The sequence below is a fragment of the Leucopleurus acutus genome, assembly GCF_964270905.1.
Source record: "Leucopleurus acutus genome assembly, chromosome: 1".
NCBI lineage: Eukaryota > Metazoa > Chordata > Mammalia > Artiodactyla > Delphinidae > Leucopleurus > Leucopleurus acutus.
The window spans coordinates 56,107,886-56,126,960 of record NC_139142.1 but is presented as its reverse complement, the minus strand read 5'-3'; positions in this window follow the sequence as shown (position 1 = coordinate 56,126,960).

Sequence of the window (19,075 nt, the reverse complement as noted above, 5' to 3'; positions counted from 1 at the left end):
ACTTATTTACAAAACAGAAACAGACTCACAGACATAGAAAGCAAACTATGGTTACCAAAGGGGAAAGGGCGGGGAGGGATAAATTAGGAGTTTGGGATTAACAGAGGCACACTACTATATATAAAATAGATACCCAACAATGACCTACTGTATAGCATAGGGAACTATACTCAGTATCTTGTATATAATAACCTTAGTAATGGAAGAGAATCTGAAAAAGAAAATATGTATATATACAGACATATATATATATGCATATATATGTATATATATTTGAATCACTTTTTTGTACACCTGAAACTAACAGAACATTGTAAATCAGCTACACTTAAACTAAAAAAAAAAAAAAAAAAGAAACAGATATGTTTTCTTCCTTTATTTGTCTCAGTTAAAACTGTAAATTCTTATGATCTCTAGTAACCACTAGCCACAGATTCCTATAAATTGTATTTTTTGTTCCTCAGCATTATTATAAACTGGAGTCATTGGAAGTAGAAGAACATTTTTTAAAATTGCAAATACCGGATTTCCAGTTTATCATAGGTGATTATACTTTTTTATTTTATTGGAAAATGCCACTTGTTTATTAATAGTTTACCACATGGGAATGTACACCTCTACCTCCACCCCATGCCCCATACCCCATACACAGGCATAAATCCACAAGGAGAAGAGATGAAAGCAAAGCAGATGAGAGATGTAAACAAAATATGGGAATGCTGGAAAGGACAGATGAGAATTAAGTGACTCATCAACACAAAAAGTTGAAACCAAGGTATCTAGAAGGGGAAACCTAGCAGCAAGCAAAACTCTATCAAAGGTAAGGGTTTGGAGAAATCTGATACTTCCAAATGAGGGCATTTGTCTATCATTGGATAAATGTAGTAACAGAATGAAATCCTAGACTTAAGATAAAAAACAAAACAAAACAAAACAAAAAACCCAACTTGCTTTAAGCTGGGGTAGTGAGAAGGAGGCATAATAGTGGAAAAAAGTAAAATTTAAAGAGATATATAGATATATATACAGACATAGATATAATGAATTTGGGAAGACTATGTCTTTCAAAAACCTTGTCAGATGGTCTTATGTTCTAAAGATCTCTGGTAGTCTATATGAAATTGTATCCTTAATTATTGATTGTGCAGCCTTACTAAACTTGATGTGGTAAGATATCTTACAAGTTCTCCTAAGAAGTAATGGCAAACCTAGTTTTCTTAAAATATAATGGTCAGCAGCATTTAGATATCACAGATTTCATTTACCAGTTCCAATGGATACACAGATATTAAAATGCTGAAATAAACACTTTTTTAAAGACTTTAACTATTTAATGTTCAGTTGTATTAAATTGAGGAAGATAGGTTTCTCATATGCCTCCTGACTTTACACATGCATAGCTTCTCCCATTATTAACATCCTCCACTAGAGTTGTACATTTGTTACAACTGATGAACCTACAATAATGCATCATAATCACCCAAAGTCCATTAACATTTACATTAGAGTTCACTCTTGATGTTGTACATTCTATGGGGTTTGAAAAATTGTATAATGACATGTATCCATCATTACAATATCACAGAGTATTTTTACTGCCTTAAAAGTCTGTGCTCTGGGCTTCCCTGGTGGCGCAGTGGTTGAGAGTCCGCCTGCCAATGCAGGGGATAACGGGTTCGACCCCTGGTCTGGGAAGATCCCACATGCCGCGGAGCAACTGGGCCCGTGAGCCACAACTACTGAGCCTGCGCGTCTGGAGCCTGTGCTCCGCAACAAGAGAGGCTATGACAGTGAGAGGCCTGCACACCGCGATGAAGAGTGGCCCCCGCTTGCCACAACTAGAGAAAGCCCTCGCACAGAAACGAAGACCCAACACAGCCAAAAATAAATAAATAAATACATAAATTTATTTAAAAAAAAAAAAAAGTCTGTGCTCTGACTGATCATTCCTCTCTCACAAACCTTGGCAACCAGTGATATTTTTGCTATCTTCATAGTTTTAACTTTTCCATAATGTCATTTGGTTGAATCATACATTATGTAGCATTTTCAGATTGGCCTTTTCTCACTTAGTAATATTCAATTAAGGTTTCTCAATGTCATTTCACCAAATGACATTGGTGTTGAATAACAGTCCGTTGTCTGGATGTACCACAGTTTATTTATCCATTCACCTACTGAAGGACATCTTGGTTGCTTCCGAGTTTTGGCAATTATGAATGAAACTGCTATAAACATCCACGTGCAGGTTTTTGCGTGGACCTAAGTCTTCAACTCCTTTGGGTAAACACTAAGGGGCGCAATTGTGGGACTGTATGGTAAGAGTATGCTGAGTTTTGTATAAAACCACTAAACTGTCTTCCAAATTGACTGTACCATTTTGCATTTTCAGCAACAGTGTATGATAGTTCCTGTTGCTCCACATCCTCCTGAGTGCTTGGTGTTGTCAGTGTTCTGGATTTTGGCCACTCTACTAGGTGTTTAGTGGAATCTCATTTTTGTTTTAACTTGCATCTTCTTGATGACATATGATGCAGAGCATTTTTTTAGATGCTTATTTGCCATCTGTTTTTCTTCTTTGGTGAGGTCTTTATAAATATTGTTTGTGTTTTCACATGTAAATGTTTTAAGCTAAGGTATTAATTTTTAAATGTAAATAATAAGAATCTGAAATATTTTATAAATTATACAAGGTTCTGGATATCTTACTTTGACAGGTTAAGTAACATTTGTTTTTGTATGTCAATTTTCTCTTTTACTCTCCCTCAACAATGTAAAGAGTCATAATTATTTAACTAATTGGTTTTACTGTCGATATTTTAAAACTTGGTAGAATGTTTCATTATTGTCATAGCTCACATACTTTAATTTTTAGATTCAGACATTTATTATTAAAAGATTACATATTATGAAATGACCAACTTAAATGCTCACAGTAAACAGATTTAAAAGCATCAAACCAAAACAACATCCTGTTTCAGAGACAGCCATTGAGAAACACCTGCCTGTCCTAAATATAACTACATAATCAGGTAAAAGGAGCCATGTATATTAAGTAAATCTTTTTCAGTACATTTGCATTAATCCTCTAATCATTTGTGAAGTACTAGCTTCTGTGAAGTCCAATATGGCATGTATTATAAAAAAAAAAGGATTCCTAGATATTTAAAGATTAAGTTTTTAAAGTACGTCTTTCAAATACACTTTTTTTTTTGGGGGGGTATGCGGGCCTCTCACTGCTGTGGCCTCTCCTGCTGCAAAGCATAGGCTCTGGAAGCGCAGGCTTAGCGGCCATGGCCCATGGGCCCAGCCGCTCCGTGGCATGTGGGATCCTCCCGGACCGGGGCACGAACCCGTGTCCCCTGCATCAGCAGATGGACTCTCAACCACTGCGCCACCAGGGAAGCCCTCAAATACACTTTTAAAAGACTTTGTAAATTCATGAAAATACTGAAATTTAGTGCAGCATAAGTTATGACTTCCCCAGGCCTATAATAACATTCCCTTTCATATTTCTTTATCGGATTCTACAAAATTTCCCTCTCAGTTAAGGTCCCAAAGAGTAGCTTTTTTTCTTTTCGTTCCCTTTCTTTTATTCTCTATTCTTTTCTTCCTTAAAAATTCCAAGTGAACAACACCAGCCATGATATTAACTGTAATATAATAGTCCATTCAAAAACCAACTATCTTTGAAAGACCCATCTACTACTGAGACAGCATTTCAGTCTGTCAGAATGATGCCTTGAACCTCCTCTATCATTTATGCTCAAATTCTAATCTACATTAAAAGTATTTCAAAGCCATTTGCCTGGATCTGTCACAAATATTGTTTCCACTGCTATGGCCCAAGTTCATGTCTTAACCAATTCGTACGTAAAATGCTTTCCTTAACATGGCTATGCTTTTCTCGGTCTTTCACCATCTTCTAGTTACCTTAAAGCTTAAATGAGATCTTTTTCCACAGGCTTTTTAAATGCTCTTCATTTTTATAAATCAGCATTTAAGACCAATCCTAATTTTTCTAATATTAATATTTCTAACATTTCATCAACAGGATATTAAGAAATTAATGTTCATCTACTTAATATCAAACATTCATAGTACATGATTAATTGAAAAGAGAACTAGATATATTCATAATCACAGTCAGATTTCAACAAATGTTCACTTATTGATAAAATAAAGTAGATAGAATATGAGTAACTTTTAAAGGTCTTAATACTGAAAATCAACTTGAAATAACTACTTTATATATAACATTTCAACAAAAATGGTAGAGTTTACATTCTTTAAAGTGCATAGAAATTATTCATCAATATATCACATACCCTGGATTGTGGTAAATTTAAAAGAATTCAAATAATACAAAGTATATTCTCTGACCACTATTAAATAAAATTAGAAATCAATAACAAAAAGGTACATGAAATATCCCCCAAACATTTTGATACTAAAAAATCCATTTCTAAATAACACATGGGTTAATGGAGAAATCATAAGAGAAGAAAGCATTTTGACTTGGATGAAAATTAAAACAACACATTTCAATATTTATGGAATACGTAGGTAATGGTACGATAAGGAGAATTTATAGCATGAAATGATTATTCTAGAAAAGAGGAAAGTCTCAAATCAGTGACTTGTTTACACCTTAAAAAATAGACATTCAATGAAATATAAAATAAGCAGAATAAAAATTTATAGAGTAGAAAACAATGAAATAGCAAACAAAATGTACTGAAAAGCTATAATACTAAATGCTTGTTCATTGATCTCACTAATAACATTGATAAACTTCTTGCCAAATTTATCAGGAAAATAAAGAGCAAAAATACAATTAACCAATATCAAGAATGAGAGCAGATTAACAAAACTTTTTTTAACAAGATAAGAACAGAACACTACTCAATTTCAAAATGACTTATAAAGCTACAGGCATTAAGAATGTGGCACTGACCCAAAGATAGAGATTTGGATCTATGGAACAGAATAGAATATAGAAATATTTTCATTTTTACGTGGTCAGCTGATTTTTTTGACAAAGTTGCCAATACAATTCAATGGCAAAAAGATAATCCTTTCAATATATAGTTCTGTTACAATTGGATAGCCATCTGCAGAAACAATAAACTTCCATCATTATATTAGAGAATTACATTAACACCAATGGTAATTCAAAATTGATTATTGAGTAGAATGTAGAAGATAAACCTTCCAAATTTTTCTAAGAAAATCCAGGAGAAAAATCTTAGTGAACCTTGTCTAGCTAATTTTTTTTTAAATGACCCCAAACCACAAACTATTAAAGGATTTTAAAAATTAAAAATAATCAAAATAAAAATATCTGTTCTTCAAAATTCAGTTGTGAAAATAAAAAAGCTAACCATCAACTGAAAGAAAATACTTGCATATCATATATCTGTTAATTTAGATCTAGAAAGCAGAAGAAATGCTTAGAACATGATAACAAGACAAACAACCCATATTAAATTGCTAAAGATTTGAACAGACATTTTATCAAAGAAGGTAAAATTAATGGAATAAGCACTTAAAAGTTCTTCAAGATCATCAGCTAATAAGGAAAAGGAAATTAAAACCACAGTGAGATACTACTGTATTACCTGAAGAATGACTAATATATAAAAGCCTAACTAGATCGAGTGTTAACAAAGACTTAGATCAAATAGAATTATTATACACTGCTAGTGGGAACATAAAATGATTAAGAAGTTCCTTAAAAAGTTAAACATATATCTACCATATGACCCAGCATTTTCACTCTTAGAAATTTACCCACAATAAATGAACACATATGAACACACAAAATCTTGCCCCCAAAACTAGTGGCAACCCAAGTATCCACCGGGAGATAAATGAATAAACAAATACCCATATAATGAAATTCTAATCTTAAAAAATGGGAATGAACTACTGATATACATGATAGCATGGGTAAATCTCAAAATAAAGTATACTGAGTGATAGGAGTCAGAACTACAGGTACTTACTACGTTTCCCTTTGTATAACAAATTCTAGAGAATGGACACTAATCTATAGTAACAAAAAGCAGATGAATGTGGTGGTGAGGAAGGGTGGGATTAGAGAAGAACAATAGGAAACATTTGGTGTGATAGGTATTTTCATTATCTTGATTGTCTTAATGGTTTCACAGCTACATATATATAAATTCTAACAAATCAAACACTTGAAGAAAATAATATATTTAAATTAGTAAAAGCAGTAGTGTTCTTATATTCTAGATTTGAACTTAGAACATATAATGAAAAGTATTTTTCAATAAATTCTATATACACATGCGTATATAATATATGGGTCATATGTTATATTTTTTGGTAATACATACAAGCCTTCCTAAATAAGTGGAAAAATATATTTTAGGATTAAAATATTTCCATTTGAATATCTTACAGTCATCTCTAATTTAATATTTCTAAAACTGATTTTCTAACTCCCTCTATCTGCTACTATTGTGCTTCATAGTTCGTTCATTAAATGGCATTGAAGTTTACTCAGTTGCGCAAACCAGAAGAGTGGTATGACTTTTTTCTCCCATCTCTCTATAGTCCAACCCCCCCATATCAATCTTGACTCAATGTTATTTTATTTCTTAAATTTCTTTATTCTACATCTCTCCATATGTATTTTTATCTCTGAATCTTCGATAGTAACATTTGTAACATTGCTTCCCAATGCCAGGGTGATAATGTAAACATTATATAAATATCATTATAAAGTTTACCTGCTTCTGTATATTCATCTCAAGCTACTGCATCCCCCATCTACATTATGACTCCATGTCAGCAATCCACTGAACTTGCTTTATTTTTTAAAATAGATTATGTTCTTTGTGGTGTTCATATGTATGTTTCCTTCCGCTGAATCACTAATTCTCACTTTTTGCTGGCATGTTAGTTATATATGTCTCAGTTTCAAAAAGATTTTCAGAGTGAAGCTTTCCTTAAACTTTAGACTAGGTTGAGACTCACTTGTGCATTCTTTCATAGCATAATTCAGACTTATTATATAATATGTATATTTATAGTGCCATGAAGACTGACATCCAAGAGTACAAGCACTTTGTCAGCCTTATCCTACTAGGAGTACATGGAACATAAAAGAATAAAGTAAATATTGACTGATCGAGTGCATATATACCTAATAAATCTCCAGCACCATGCAGATGAATAAACTGAGGTATAGAACTTTCTTAAGTCCACAGTGTTATTTGTTGAAGACCAGAGGCATTCATAGTAATCAAGTTTCCTCATTGTCAGTTCAGTACTTTTTCCACCAACTACATTAAATTAGTTAAAGTTAACTATTGAAATGAATAAATCTCCAAAGTTTACATAGTTGACACATTATTTCTCCCTTACCTCACAATTCAACGTTGATGTTGCAGAATGGACAACATTCCTCCTAGTTGTGATAATGTGATCCAGGCTCCTTCCATATGGGGTCTTTCCATCTTTCACCACATGGCTACTAAGTCTATTCTAGGAGCTTTCTCTATTCCATCCAGCTATAAGGGAAAAGAGCAAGAAATATGATCTGTGGGAGATTTTTATGGGCTGGACCTGAAAGTGATGCACATTACTTCCTCTCACATTTCATTTGTCAACATAGTCACATGGCCTCACTTAACTGCAAGAAAAACTAGGAAATGGAATCTAGCTGTGTGTCAAAAAAAAGGTGACAATAACCAGTCTCTGCCACTTACAATGCACTGTAATTAATAGTTAGATTCTAGAATGTCAAGGTATAAATACTCTATTTTAAAGCAGTAAAGTGTAAGCTTAGTGAAGTCAGGCATAACCCAGTGTTTAACAGACTGAGTTTAAATTTGATGGACAGAATTTAGAACATATGACAGAATAATGGTATTTCCTTATAATTTAAAGGCAATAAAGCTGTAATCACTTCTTCTAAGTAAAATATCCTAATCACTATATGAATACATTTCCAATCTTGTTAGATGAAAATTATTAGTTACGTATTCTGCTTCATAGTTTCACCTGTTAAATATTAAAAGGGGTAAGAGCAATTATTTTATTTGCTTAAAGGATGAATTATATAAAGGCCATTCAGGTCTATCTGCTCTAGAAGCAAATAAGGGAGATTTTATACTGAATGTGAAAATAGATATTTCATTTCACATATCAACATTGAATTCAACTTCCTTTCACTTCCCTGTGCTGAAAAATACACTACACAGGGTTCAAGATTATAATGCCACTGTAAGTAATGCACAAAGAGCACAGCGTTTGTAAGCTGAATTGACTGAAATTGAATGCAATTCACAAAAAAATTGAGAAAAAAATTATTATACATTGTCAATTATGCAGTCATAAAAACTAGGAGTCGTTTTGAAAGCAATCTCATTTTTAACTCTATCACCATTTTTTTCCTTCCAAAGTATCTTGAAAAACTAATAATTGTATATTGTAATATAATTCACTTATGTTGCATACGGTTTGGTCTCTATATTTTACAATGTAGAGATAAATTTTCAGAAGAAAATATTAAATTTAGGTTGATGCAACTGTAAGAACAATTGAGAGATGATAATAATTTGCATTGTCTCAGTTTTAATTTGTGTTTGAAGAAAAAAAATTCAGTTTCATTAGGCCTGTGGTCCATGCTAAATTTCTTGGTTATGCTTATGCATATTTTTGTAACCCTGGCCAATATTATATTGGCACCACTGCCAATAATCAGGGAGTAATCAAAAAATATAAAAATATATATTCTTTAAAGATAAAACACAAATTAATAGCAACTTATATATTAATTAATAGCAACTTATATATTTATGTGATCTCCCTATTTCACATGAACCTGCTCCATATATTTCTATTTATGAATGTATTGAAAAAACCCAATTCTTCCTGAGGCAGGTGGTGTAAATAATCTGCACCTGAGGGACCTGTTACTGTCTTTATTTCACCTGTTTTTGGCTATATGTCCTTATAGAAAAAGTTCTGAAGATTTGCTATTTTTAATGGAGCAATAGTTATCAGACTGATAATGATGAGGTATCACCCAACCATTTATTGCTCATCTATTATGTAACAGGAACTCTTTGGGGCTCTAAGAAACATAAAGGAGCAAGATATGGATCTCACCCCTTGAGGACTCACTGTATATTTATTACTGCATATCAGCAACTCTAAGTTGCCATTGATTATAAAACAATTATTTTATATACTATTAAGAAAGAGGGACGTCAATTAAACTTGATCTAATCCTCTCTTATCACATCAATTATAACACATATCCAGACTTTATAGGTATTATAATATAGAAAAATATGCATTTAGAATTTGTGCAGTACAATACCAGCAATATTAGAATTTGTGCAATACAATACCAGCAAATTTAGAATTTGTGCAATACAATACCAGCATCAATGTGATAAATGCTCTATCAAGTGGTAGAGAGAGGAAAAAGTGAAAATAGAAGTAGCTAAGACTGATTTTTCTTGGGAGAACAGAGGAGAGGATATTTAAGCTATGTCATAAATAAGTAATATCTAATATATGTCATAAAGAATAGGTAGGGAGTTTTATGGCAGCACACATAAGCAAAGAAAATAATATCACTCTTCCGTGCCTAAATTATATAATCCTGCAGTGATACAGTGGTAAAATGTGTTACCGTAATTGTGATTTGTCCTCATGGATTCCATGTTAGTGAGTGCTACTCTTTGTATTTGTCATGATTTTAATAGTTCTAACTTTTATTTCTTCAAACCATAATTTTTAATCTTAATGGGATAATTTCATGCCTTTCTTATCTGTGTTGTAACAGTTTACAAACTTCCATTAGCTACTAGCTTTCAATCTTTCACTTTTCTTTTGTTGTTGTTACAACATTGACGTATATCTCTAGCAAATTCCAGAGATCCTTTGAAAGTTTTCAGGCATTCTATTTCTGTAATGTATAGCCATTTACTCAAAGAGTATTACAGCAAATGTATCTTAGATGCATGATTCTTCCTAATTCCTCCACCCTCTGTGTCACAGTTGGAGATTTTCTACTATAGTTTGATGTGGAACTCCAGCACATTAATTTTACTGGTGAGATATAAGTACTACATGTCGTTTTCATAAACCATGATCAGATTCAAGAGCAATATCTAATTTATTATGGTCATCTATATCTTTTCAGCTATACAATATCAAAGGTCGTTAGATTATTTTCAATAAAAATTCACATTTTATGGCTTAATTTTAAAAATTACTTTCCCAGAAGTATTTTAGTCAACTTAATTTAGTAACTGCTAAATGTGAATAACGAATAATGTATAATGGACATACCAACAGAAAAGACATTTTCAAATCATTATACAATGCCATCAGTAAGCAAAGTTATTTCATTGAAAATCTCCTTCAGAAACTTTAATAGGAATTTCTTTCCAACTCTCATAAAGAAGATAATGGCTAATTTTCATGTTAATGCTATGACCCTGAGAGAGGGCAATTATCTCTAAAAACCAATCAAATATTCATTAGAGCTGAATAAATTTGTTATTTAACTTAACTGCCTTTTTAGAAACTCAAATGTCAATTTTAAAATGATCTTAGAATATTTGACTGCATCAGCTGGCTCATGTTTTAAGGTGTTCTATATCCAAATACTCTACTATATCATCTTAAACACCACTATTCTTAACTTACTTCTATATCAAATTTACATAAAATGATCATACTCAATATGATGTATGACAGCATAAAAATCCAGAATGTAGCTATTCTAATAGTGTGAAATTTGACGTACTCCCTCCTGGCTGGTCATGTGCAAAGGAAGATGATATTTAAGCGATTGATAATAAAGTCAGCTGCAGCAAGTCCTCAGATAGACTGATTCCACTTTGTGATAGCTGGTAAAATGGAGGAGTACCAGAACCCACATGCATTATGTGCTTGTAGCCACATAACAATATATCCAAAGAATTACAGAAAACAGGAGAAATGCTGACACTTTTTCCCCTTCTGAGTACATAGAATTTATTTATGTTTCATCTTTTTGTCTAAAAGAATATCACATGTAGGATTTCTTCTTTCAAGTAAACTATCTGAATTCCCAGATCCAGTTTTTCTACTGAAAATTTAAAAGTGGATGCTATAAAGGCATGGACTGCCAACAAATTGATTTGGTTTTCTTCTATTTAAATTTTTCCACTTTTTTCTTTGCTTTAAAATATATAGCTGTAAACCCAACATCCAACATAAGAAGTAGAACACTACCTGTACTTTGTACTTGCTTACATTCTCCTCCATTTGCCCATCTTCCCACCCTCTAACCCAGAGATAAACACCAGACTAAACCGCGCATGTATTATTTCTTTTGAAAAAGTTTTACTACACACACATTTTTTTTTTTTTTTTTTTTTTTTTGCAGTATGCGGGCCTCTCACTGTGGTGGCCTCTCCCGTTGCGGAGCACAGGCTCCGGACGTGCACGCTCAGCGGCCATGGCTCACGGGCCCAGCCGCTCCGCGGCATGTGGGATCCTCCCAGACCGGGGCACAAACCCGCGTCCCCTGCATCGGCAGGTGGACTCTCAACCACTACGCCACCAGGAAAGCCCCTACACACACTTTTAAATAACATGTTAATCATGCATGCTTGTTTACAAATTCAAGGATATGACCAGATGTAATTTGGTAATTTTAGAATTTTTATTTTTCATATTAAATTTCAAAGATTCATCTATATTAAATTTACCCTTTCATATATCTAGGTGTCTTTGTATGTGTTTCAATATTTTTAACATAACTTTGTATTAGTTTGGTTATGTGCATTTCTAATTTCCTTAAAATTATGTGGTAATTATAAGTAGTATTATTTTTGTTTAAAATTAAGTTTTAAAAATTTTACTAATATAAAGGAATGATTAATTTTATATGATTTTTTACCCCATTATCAGTTTTTCAAAATTTTAAAATTTTAATTGTGGTAAAATACACATAACATAAAATTTGCCATCTTACCATTTTAAAGTATACAGTTCAGTAGTTTAAGTACATTCACATTGTTGTACAATAAATCTCAAGAATTATTCTCATCTTGAAAAACTGAAACACTATACACATGAAACAACAACTCTCTATTCCCCTCACCCCTAGTAGCCCCTGGCAACCACCATTCTACCTTCTGTCTCTATGAATTTAACTACTCTAGGTATCTCTTATAAGTGGTAATTTGTCTTTTTGCAACTGGCTTATTTCATTTAGCATACTGACTTCAAGGTTCATTCATACTGTAGCGTATGTCAGAATTTTCATCCTTTGTAATGCTAAATAATATCCCACTGTATATACCACATTTGGCTTACCTATTCATCTGTCAATGAGCACTTAGGTTGCTTCCAATTTTGGTTAATGTGAAAAACGCTGCTATGAACATGGGTATATAAACATTTAATTGAGACCCTGCTTACAGTTCTTATGATTATATACCAAGAAGTAGAATTGCTGGATCATATAGTCTATTTTTAATATTTTTTAACTGCCAGATTGTTTTCCATAGCAGTCAAAACATTTTACAATCCCACAGCAGTACACAAGAGTTTTGATTTTGCTATATTCTTGCCAATAAATGTTATTTTCTGTTTGGTTTTTTTTTAGCAGTTGCCATCCTAATGAATGTGATGTGGTATGTCACTGTGGATTTGATTACATTTCCCTAATGATTCATGATATTGAACAACTTTTCATATGCTCATCCATTTGTATATCATTCTTGGTGAAATGTCTATTAAAATCCTTTGTCCATTTTTAAATTGTGTTTTTTTTGTAATTTGTTATTGAGAGTTGGAAATGTTATTCATATAATCTGAGTATTAACTCCTAAACATATATATGATCTGCAAATACTGTCTCTCATTTCATAGGTTGCCTTTTCACTCTATTGATTGGCCAACCATCTTTTGAAATTCACTTAAAAATTCTAATGCTTGCTCTGTAAATTTATTTTAAATGTTAGCAATGTTGGCATGTGCATATAAACAGAGTGCTGTTTTTCACATTCAAAATGTTATATATTTTCACTTGATTTTATGTCTAATTGTGCTACCTAGATCCTCTGAATAATGACAGAAGTATTAATAGGAAACATTTTATTACTGATTGTAAAGAAGTATTTCAAATATTTCCCTACTTAGAATAATACTTGCTGTTAATTTTAAGTACATATTTTTAGAACAGGTTTAGATTTATAGAAGAATTGCAAATTTAGTACAGAGATTTCCCATACACCCTGTACCTACTTTCCCTTACTGATAACATTTTACATTACTATGGTAAATTAACTAGAATTAATGAACTAATGTTAATACAATTTTATTACCTAAAGTCCATACTTTATTCAGATTTCCTTAGTTTTTAGCTCTTACCCTTTTTCTCTGCTTCAGAGACCCATCCAGGATAACACATTGCATTTAGTTGTCATGTCTCCTTGAGCTTCTCTCATCTGTGCCAGTTTCTTAGACTTTAATGTTTCTAATGTTTTGAGAGATGTTGGTAAGGTGTGTTAAAATATAAACTGAGGCATATTAAACATTTAAAGTTTATTTGAGCAAAAGTGTATTAGAATTGTGCAGTGCCAAACTGCAAGTGGTTAGGAGTGCTCTGCTGAGGAGAGCTAGGGGAAAGAGAAGTTATAGAAGAAAAGAAAGAAAATTATTTGATTGAGTATAAAGCCTAGTTGACTGTTTGTGATTTGTTGAACCTAGATTTTGATTTCTTAACCTTGAGGCATTTACAGGCTTAGATTTTGCTTTGCTTACATAGGCCACCAAAGCATTAGAGCCACTTCAGCCTAATGGACTCCTTGTTTAATTAATTTAACAGATGTTTTGTACCATGTCCTTCTACTTGGATTTGTCTGATATTTTTCTCATAATTAGACTGGAGTTACTGGCTTTTCAGAGCAAGACCACTTAAGTAAGGTATCATTTTTATGATATATCAAGGGTACATACCATCAGTTAGACTTAACACTGTTGATATTGACCCTTATTACCCATCTCCCTTTTCACATTGCACTTTTGAAAGCAAGTCAATTAGTACAACCTACACTTAAGTAGTGGGGAGTTATGATACATCTCCACCAGGGTGAAGTGTCTATATACATTATTTGGAATATATCTGCATGGAAGATTTATCTTTTCTCTCCCATTTATTTATTTATTCAATAATTTATTTATATTGCTATGGACTCAATAACATTTATTTTTTTTATTTTGAATTTTAATCCAGTATGTGTGTGTTATTTTGTTTCTCAAATTGCTATAGCTTTGGCCATCCAGAAGCCCTTTCATTTGACATCTATGTCCCTTTGACATACCACCACCATTGTGTGTGCATGCCTCTGTGCGTGTGCATGACTTGTGTACTAAGCTCTATAGTACCCTCTGGCACTGCAAGATGCTCCAGGCTCATCTTGTGTATTTTCTTTACCAGTCTACAATCAAGAGACCTTGATTCTTCTGTTGGAGAATGGTATTAGAAACTGTAATCTAGGTGCCAACCATGATCATTGCTACTGAGTTTCATTGCTTCTAGGCCCTTTCAGCTCAGAGAGCAAGTAAATATATATGTGGAGCAACCCATGTGTATGCATGCATCTATAAATATTTCTCTACCTAACCATCCATATACATGTGTTCATACTGATTTCTCCAATTCTAATCCATTATCCCATGGGTCATTATAGTCTCATCCCCATGATTATGTGTAAATACCCACTCTAAAAATGAAAAAGCTGACTTTCACCTTCTGCTATCCATTTACTTAATGGTTCAATTCCTATACATGTATAGCACAATCAGAGTTATTAACCTGTATCCCTGTGAGAAAAACTTTATCATCTAGAAAACTAAATTAGAATGTTTATGTACAATTTCTTTTGTCTTCAGTTTGAAAGATTCCATGACACAGTTATTCAGGTCAGCACAATTTCCTCCACCCCCTTTAGTTAGTGCTATGGTCTGAAAATTTGCGCCCCTCAAAATTCATGTATTGAAATCCTAACCCCCAAGCATGATAATATTTGTAGATGGGGCCTTTGGGAAGTGATTAGGTCATGAAGAAGGAGCCTTCATGAAAGGGATTAGTGACCTTATAAAAGAGATCCCACAGCGCATCTCCTTCCACTATGTGAGGATATAAGAAGTCTACAACCCGGAAGAGAGCTCTCACTCGATCATGCTGGCTGATCTTGAACTGTCAGTCTCCAGATATATGAACAATATATTTCTGCTGTTCATAAGCCATCTAGTCTATGGTTATAGCAGTCAAAATGGACTAAGACAGTGAGTAAGTTTGTTAAATATATTTGAGATGCAGGTGGTTTATTTTGTCATTCTGCATTTTATTCTAGGAATCCTTAAACTCCAAAATAATATATTTTTAAAAATTACAACATTAAATTTCAACAGGTTTAGGCAAAGGCATAATGTCATGTAACTGCAATTACGTATCATAGAGAATAGGTTAATCTCTGAAAAATCTCTATGCTCTCCCTTTTCAACTTTCCCCTTCCCACCCCCCAACCTTAGACACACTGATCTTTTGACTGCCTATAATTTTGCCTCTTCCTGAATGGTATATAATTGAAATCATACAGTACATACTCTTTTCACAATGAATTCTTTTACTTAGTAATATACATTTAACATTCATCAATGTCTTTGATGGCTTGATAGTCATTTTTATTGCTGAATAAAATTCCATTGTATAGATATCACACAGGTTTTCTGAAGTCCATTTACTTATTGGAGGATATAATGTTGCTTTCACTTTTTGGCAATTATGAATAAACCTGCTTTAAACATTTATGGGCAGGTTTTTGTGTGGACATAAGTTTTCAGATCAGTTTGATAAATACCTAAGTGTGTGACTGCTGGTTGCTAATCTATGTTTAGCTTTGTAAGAAACAGCCAAACTCTTCCAAAGTGGCTGCACCATTTTGCATTCTCACTAATAACGAGTGAGAGTTCCAGTTGCTCCACATCCTCACCAGGATTGTTGCATTTGGGTCATTCTAATAGGTGTTTACTAGTATCTTGATGCTTTAATTTGCAATTTCTTAATGATATTTTATGTTAATAATCTATATTTATTTGCCATTTGTATATCTTCTTTGGTGAGGTATCTGTTCTGTTTACCCATTTTGGGGATTCTCTTTCTTGCTGTTTAGTTTTATGAATTTTTTCTAATTTGAATATCAGGAGCTTTATTATGTATGTGTTTTGCAACTATTTTTTCCCAGTCAGTGGTTTCTTTGTATTTTCTTAGCAGTGGTTTTGGGAAAGCATAAGGTTTTAATATTAATAAAGCCCTACTTATCACTTTTTTCTTTCATGGATTTTGCTTTTGGTGTTGCATCTAAAAACTCATCACCAAACCCAACATTACCTAGATTTTCGTCTAAGTTGTTTACTAGAAGTTTTATAGTTTCACATTTTACTTTAAGATCTATATTCCATTTTGAATCAATTTCTGTGAAAGATGCAAAGTTCATGTCTAGGTTACTGCTATCATTTTGTAGATTTTGTGGGACAACATTTCTTCCTATAGCTATTTTTTCTAAGAGTGATGAGACTAAACCTCATCATTTCTAAAGGATTATGCTTTCATCCATCACTTTATTCATACTGGGTAGGAATATTTTGTATATGATTTTTGCAGCTACATTCATGTTTGTGACTGAATTTTAATTATCCATTTGATTATTGTATATCATGAATATTCTTGAATCATATAATTCATTGGGGAATATCCTTATTTTAGTCTTATTTAAAAGATTTTGTATAGGAACTATTCTATGGCTATTTCTTTATTGTGGGCAGATATTTATCCATTGATTTAACTTCTTTGATCATTAGAAGCCTTTTCAGTATTTATATTATGTAATTATAGTTATATACTTGCTTCATAGAATGAGTAAATATTTAAGTCAGATGCCACTTTATGCTACAAAGTAAAGATAAGAACCTAGGTTGTTTGGATTTCACAAAGGGTATGTGAAATTCAGACCAGTTTACATAAGTTCAGCTTGTACTGCTTGTAGCATGTGTTCAGATGATATGGAAAAGATTCTGCCCTTTTCTAGAAAACGGATACCCAGTGTAGTAAATAATTATCATAATGCATCACAGTGAATAACATCTCCCTGTGTCCACACATGTTTGCAATACAACAGTTGTGGGTCCTCTTATGAAGAAATAATTATTCATATTCTTGAATCTGGACTGGTTGAGCCTTGCATTGACCAATATGATGTGGCAGAAGAGATGTATGAATTCTGGAACCTAGGACATGAGGCCTTGCACCTTCTGCTCTCATATTCTTGGAAACTTGAGAACTTTATGTACGAAGTCTAGTCTAACTTACTCGTGAGTAAGTTTTCAGCCTCATAACAATGCTGTGCCCTACACTTTCTAAAATGTCGGTGTTCATCTAATGAATCACAAATTTAGATGCTTTTACATCTTTTCCAGTTTCCTTATTCATTATAGACGTTACTCTAGCACTTTCCAAAATGGCCTCAGGCAGAGACCAACGAATATCCTCTTATTCTTTCTGGATATACCATATTATTGATTCACTAACACTGAGCTTACAGCCAACAGCACTATAACCATACCCAGAGGAAACTTATCTAACACAGGTATTTTCTTCACAAGGCGAAGCACATCTTTTTTGTGCTTAAGAATGTTACACAGTGCTTGCACAAATATATGAAAAATGCAGCAACCAGAGAGAGTGAAAAGGACACTTTTTTCAATATGAGCATTGAAATCAAGAAGGCAGAGTGCAGCCTTGTTCAACCTCAGCTGGGAACTTGAATGTCCAGGCACTCAAATTTTTCACAGTCCTGCACATGTCTACAAGTGACTGCAAAAGTGCCCTGAGTATTGATTTGGGGCTTACAGATAAATTTTAGCAAGGAGTCAAATTTTCAAATATGGAATCCATAAATAATGAGGATTGACTGTATATGACTTATATATGTGGACATTTCCATATAAAAATATTTTGCAGCATAGCAAATAATTAGAGTTGCTAGATGTGAAAATTCCCAGCTAAAGTAAAAAAACGGTGATGGTTGGTCATCTTGTTTCTATCTTATGCAGAAGACTAGGGAATAGTGATGACAGGCAGGAGTTCAATGCAGTGTAAGAATTTCTAGCTCCAGGGCCATTTGAAGAAGTTTGAACCCCAACTTGGCCACCTGTTAATGGAGTAGCCTCAGGCAAGTCACAAAACATTTCTGATTCTGAGTATCATTTTCTCCTTTGTAAAATAAAGAAAATAGAATCTGCTAGGATAAGTTCTTTTCAGGATTTAAAATTATCATGTATATATATATATATTATAAATGATATTACACAGATATATATATTTCCCCCTAGGAACAGTAGTTCAGTATTCACTAATTTAATGTTCATGGAGACTTTATAGAACAAAACTGCCATGAATAATGAAAACTATATATATATATATATGTGTGTGTGTGTGTGTTTGTGTAAAATATGTAATTATGTATTTCATACATATATACAGTTGTGTGTCTGTGTGTTTACAGGTCATATGGACAAACTATTACATCTATTCAACAGAACACTATTTAGTTGCAAAAAAAGGTACACACTACTGACACAGGCTCAGATACATTATGCTAAGAGAAAGTAGCCAGACACAAGAGACTATTTTAGGATTCCATTTACATGAAATGCCCAGAAAAGATGAAATTATTGAGAATAAAAGTAGATTTATTGGTGGCTGGAAACTGGGGGGAGGAGTGGGAATTAGCTGTAAAGAGTCATGAAGGAACTTATTGGAGAGAAGAAAATGCTCTAGAATGATTTGTGGTGATGGTTATACCACTCAGTAAAGTTATTCTATTCCTCAGAAGTAGGATTGTTCTCATTTCATCATCCTGCCTAAGACTGTTAAATGACAGGTTTGTTAGCACTGGCTAGCTCATAAAAATGGAATATAGAAAAAACAAATCAGTTCTTTGTACCGAAAAGTAAAATTTCA